Below are 6,000 nucleotides of genomic sequence, written 5' to 3'. Positions count from 1 at the left end.
TGAGAGAACTAATAATTTAGTTCTAAAATTCCATTGATTCAAAAATCTTGGAATATAGTTTTGACTTCTCAACAATTATTAATATTTTTCTTTGAAAAATAAGCTATTTATTTAAACCTCTATGGGGTTGCAGAGTCAGACACGACTGAAGCGACTTAGCAGCAGAAGCAGCTGCAAGTTCAGTTTTTTTAAATACAATCAACCAGTTGATTTTTATTCCAATTATACTCCTTTTATACCATAGACCTAGATTTTCATTTCTCATCCAAAGTAGAGAATGGGGTGGTGATACTTTTCTAACCAAGAACATGATGCCTCCTAAGCTGAAACTCAGCGAGAATGCTGTATTGCATCATGCTTAGGAGCATGAGCTCAGGAGTCAGACTGATGGGTCTTATTTGCTTGTTGGTTCATTTCTTAACCATTTATCAAGGCCCTACACTGTGCAGATGTCTGGCATCAGCTCTGAATGGAGCAGACCTACTCCCTGCCCTAAGATCGCTTATGTTTGGTCAGGAAGCTAGAATTTCAACAGATAATACAGAATGAAGATTACCACGATACATGTAGTAAAGGGATCTAAGAACATATCTAAGAGAGGCGTAGCCTAGAGAACACTTCTTGGAGAAACACTGCTTAATGGAGACCCAAAGAGTAATGAGGAACTAGCCAGAGGCAGAGGGGAAGGATTGAGTGTTCCAGCCAGAGATCACCTCCTGTGTGAATGCCCAGAGATCAGAGAGTACTCCTTGGTGCTTCCTAGGAAAACACCAGCCAGGGCTTGTCTGTCATGAGAGTATGGGAGACAGGGTGGGGACATCAGGCAGGACAAATGCTGGAGAGCTCTGCAAGCCCTGTTAATATTTTGGACTTTATCTTAAATTAAAAAAAAAAAAGAAAAAGTGGAAAGGTTTTAAATAAATAGTAGTATGATTTTGCCCCTGTACGTGTGACCTCACTCTGGATTGACTGCTATCAAGAGACCAAACCAGAGAGTAAAGCAACCAGCCAAGAGAGAAACGATAATGGCCTTGATCGGGTGCTGGTGGAGAATGGGAAAATATAGATGGTTCTGACAGATGTTTAGATAAAGAGTCAGCAGAGCTTGGCAAATGATTGGATTGAAGGTGAAGAGAGAGATAGCAATCAAGGATGACTTTCATGTATCCAGATTCCCAACCAGAGACATCACTTACTACCTCTCCTAGTCTGTGTCTTTATAAAATGTGGATTATTATAAATGTCTTCATAGAACTGCTATGAGATTAAAAGAGTTAATATATGTAAAGCACATAAGCCAGTGCCTGGTGTCCAATCAGTTCAGTTCAGTCACTCAGTCGTGTCCGACTCCTTGCGACCCCATGAACAGCAGCATGCCAGGTCTCCCTGTCCATTACCTACTCCTGGAGTCCACCCAAACCCATGTCCATTGAGTCGGTGATGCCATCCAACCATCTCATCCTCTGTCATCCCCTTCTCCTCCTGCCCTCAATCTTTCCCAGCATCAGGGTCTTTTCAAATGAGTCAGCTCTTTGCATCAGGTGGCCAAAGTATTGGAGTTTCAGCTTCAACATCAGGCCCTCCAATGAACACCCAGGACTGATCTCCTTTAGAATGGACTGGTTGGATCTCCTTGCAGTCCAAGGGACTCTCAAGAGTCTTCTCCAACACCACAGTTCAAAAGCATCAATTCTTTGATGCTCAGCTTTCTTTATAGTCCAATTCTCACATCCATACATGACAGAATGTGGTCCATTGGAGAAGGGAATGGCAAACCACTTCAATATTCTTGGCTTGAGAACCTCATGAACAGTAAGAAAAAAAAAAGTGGAATCCAATAAATCCTCAGAAATGGTAGCTATTATTTGCTCTTATAAAATAGTGTTGCTACTGACTCCATGGGTACCATTTTAAGGCCATTTGAGATTCTTGCCTTTGGAAACTTTTATTTTTAAAATACAATTAGAAGTGAGAGGGCATGCTTCCATGGTCTGCATCACCCTGTGTACAGCTCTATCCTAGCATTTTTCATGGGGGATTGTAAGAACTGATACACAGCTCTGTAGCCCAGCCCTCAGTTGGATGGGACCTTCTTGAGGTCTTACTGCTCTTTTAACACATAGTGCCTAAGAGGGCATAGTTGACAACTTATGCATAACAGAATTTAATTAGAATTTTTTCCTTTGGGTAAATAGCAAATAGCTGAGTACAGAGAATCAGAATTTTGTTCCAAGATGGGGAGACAGGAAGAAATGAGACAAGGTGGCAAGGTGGTGTTGGACAGGATAGAAGGGCCCCCAGAAGCTGGGAGGGGGCACCAGTGGAAGGGGGGGTGCTCAAGAGGAATGTCACTGATAAAAAGCACTGTGTTTTTTGAGGATGGGTCTTTGATTAGTTAATTAGCACAGGGGAAGAGAACAGAAAGAGGAAGGTATCCCAGAACCAGGGAGTAGGATTAGAAACCAAAAAGTACTATTAGGATATGTCCTTAAAAAGAAGATCATTAGAAAGAACAGTTTTTGTGATGTGATAGGAGGTGGTAGACTGGGGAGAGACCAGGAGGAGGGGGAGCAGAATGGCAAGTGAGCTCTGGACCACCTGGAGATGTAGAGCTGGAATCGTTATCACTTCTTGGAGTGCTCCAAGTAATAATTTGTGCAACATGCTTGTTGTATAATTCAATTCACCTTGATACTTTATTATTTCTCTCCTAAGACCCAGCTTTTTTAGGAAGCTAATCTGCATGTAAATAAATAAAATGTAGGTATTATAACTGGTTAAGGGGTGGCGGATTTATGCATAAAGACGAAGTGATTAGCAGTTTTCTACCAAGTAAACCTTGCTGAGTTGAGGCACGTAACAGATTATCCCAGCAGCATGAATATTAGGAGATATCGGCATCTTTGTTTGTCTCTCCAGTCGTGCCCCTAATTAAGAGCATCTTGTAGCATTTCCCCAGATTTGTGGTGTTCAGTGGGCCTTGTAAGTAAATGTATTTCACTTACTGCCTTGAGACACATGTTCCAGCTTATTGGGAATCATTTAAGTGCTTGATAATTCTCCCCTTCCTCTGTTGACATCTGCATAAATCCATTCTTGTTTGCAGGCACTTTGTCTCCAATTTTAATAACGGAAGAGGCTTTGTTGAGAGATTCTTAGTGTTTGTTTACTCAGAGGAATATTAATATTTCTTCTTATTACTTGCATCACGGTTTCCCAGCAGTGGAAGCCTTTGAAAGTAAACATGCATAAAATATAATAACCTAACTTGAAGAAGAACTCAAGTGAATTAATCAATTATGATGAAACCAACTTGAAAACTGTTGGGGTTGCTAATACTTTACCTCTTTTAACAAAGTACTTAATAGACATTGAGTTTCTGCTTACAGTGAGGGCAATAAAATGCCAAGGTGGTGAGGATTTCAGAGGAGACAGTCTCTGTGTCCCCTCCCTCTAGAAATGTATCATCTCACCCTGATTGAAAGAGGAAAGACTGCAGGAAAGACCACCCACTGTGGTCATCAGTGAGAGGACTAGAGTCAGTGTGACCTCCCAGGACAGAGCACCACCCAAGTAAATGATCCCCTTGTCTCACCTGCATCCACCCAAATAAAGTGGCCACTTTGTGAATTTCTGTCCCCCACCTCTTCTTCCCAAAGGTATTGTCCTTTATTATGGTTTTACACATCTCAGATTCTCTAATCAATTTAGCATTGAAACCCAGAACAAATGCTCGTGAATAGAAATAAGAGTAGTTAGCATACATTGAAATTTTACAATGCACCAGACACTGTGCTGACTTTTATTTATATATAATCTTCACATCATTTTAGGAGATTAAATAAGAATCTGTATTAGGACAAAGAACATGAAACATCGTGTCTTCATTAAGAATTTTTGATGGAAAAGCCAGAAACACACTTAAGATAATTTAAGGTTGAGTTTAGAGGAATGAATTAGGGATTTTCTGGAAGGTTATTGAAAGATTTTTTGAAACCAAAGGCAGGGACTGAATCTAGGTCTCAAAAGGTCTGTAACTGCAAAAGTTATTTGGCATATAAGCAAGCAAGCTCTTTCTCTTTCCTCAGTCTCTTATTGCCGCTTCTCCTCCTTTTTATGATTTCCTCTCTGTTGAAGCTTCTGCTGATTACCATGCATGTGGCATCACGTGACCGCACCACAATGCCCACCTCAACCCCAAAGTCTGTACCACTCAGTTCAAGAAATGGACCCAGGGTGAGAGTGGCATCTAAGTCCTGAATCTGTCTTCCAGGAACAAACAGCCTGCTTGGATTGGGTACTCAGACTTGGTGTATTTGCTGGGCCAGGACACCAGTGTTACCTGACAGACACAACAGCTTGTGTTTCTTTGCCTGTGGATGATGGCAGAAGCTCCTCAGAGGAGTGTGTGGGCTCAGTGGGTATGCAAAATCGTGTCTGCTAAAAGTAGCTAAGAGCTGAATGATTATAGAATCAATAGGACTTGAGGATCAATTGAATGTGGGCCCAAGAGAGAAGGAGAAATTGTAAATGACTCACAGGGTTCATTTTGAAAGATGGGAACCCTTCCACTGAAGCAGCAGGCAGGGGATAAATGGGGAGGGATGGGACCTGTCTGAGAACAGTGTCAAGAACAGCATAACCCAGCCTGAGGTTTTAGCTGAGTGGGAGTCATGGCCACACAAACACCTCTTCCCCTGGCTTCCACCATCTCCTGGGCTTCTGCTGCATAGCCAGCACTACTCCTTCCCAGGATGTGCAGATTTTTCTCAGCAAATTTGACTAAGTGTAACTTAATCATAAGTGTAACTTCCATCATAATTCAAGATGGAAGGAATGCCCTCACCCAACCCTGCCTGACCTAGTTCTAATCTCTAACTCTAAGAGAGCTAAGAGTGTATTTATCCTGCTCAACCCTGCAGCCCCCAAACCTAGAATGGGCAGTTACTGATGGACAGTAACTGATGAATATATTGAGTGAGAGAATAAATGGATGTTTTCAAAAAGCTATTGACAAAATACCTAGAGAGAGACAGAACCACAGAAAATACCACCAGCAAGCATAAAAATAGCTGATTTCCAAACTAGAGGTTTTATTCTTAAAATTACTGAATTACTCTAGACTTAAAAGGTAGGTAACCAACTTTTTCCAGCTTACATGGGACTTTCCTGGTTTGAGCACTAAAAGTCCCAAATCCTGCAAGATGCTTCAATCCCCAGCCACCCTGGAATGGCTGGTCACTCAAGCTGGTGTCACTTCTCACACAGCTGTTAACTTACCATCTGCCAAGGGCAGCTAGGTTCTGACCAGCATGATCCTTTCCAGGCCAAGGTAAAAAGCTCACATGTCAACTCACCCTTTCACATAAGGCCTTCCCACTCCTTGTCTTCACTTGGTAACCAAGATGTTTAACTCAGGAAATTGTATCATGTGAATGTAAATGGGATCATGGTAGTTTGTATATTTATTTACTCTGTCCCTGAAAAAGTGAGGGTAGAACAGAGCAGGAATAGTTGTTTGGCTGTACAACAAACATGTATGAGTATCTAGGGCCTCTCTCTGAGTCCGGCTTTCTGAGTAACATTTTCTACTGCTACTGCTGCTGCTAAGTCGCTTCGGTTGTGTCCGACTCTGTGCAACCCTATAGACGGCAGCCCACCAGGCTCAGCCGTCCCTGGGATTCTCCAGGCAAGAACCCTGGAATGGGTTGCCATTTCCTTCTCCAATGCATGAAAGTGAAAAATGAAAGTGAAGTCGTTCAGTCATGTCTGACTCTTAGTGACCCCATGGACTGCAGCCTACCAGGCTCCTCTGTCCATGGGATTTGCCAGGCAAGAGTACTGGAGTGGGGTGCCATTGCCTTCTCCGTTGTCTAAGTACTCTGTAAATGGGCTTCCCTGTAGCTCAAACAGTAAAGAATCTGCCTGCAATGCAGGAGACTTGGGATCGATCCCCTGGTCAGGAAGATCCCCTAGAGAAGGGAAAGCCAACCCACTCCA

The sequence above is a fragment of the Bos indicus x Bos taurus genome, chromosome 1 (assembly GCF_003369695.1).
Source record: "Bos indicus x Bos taurus breed Angus x Brahman F1 hybrid chromosome 1, Bos_hybrid_MaternalHap_v2.0, whole genome shotgun sequence".
NCBI classification, from domain to species: domain Eukaryota; kingdom Metazoa; phylum Chordata; class Mammalia; order Artiodactyla; family Bovidae; genus Bos; species Bos indicus x Bos taurus.
The sequence above is the reverse complement of the archived record's forward strand: the minus strand, read 5'-3'. Positions refer to the sequence as shown.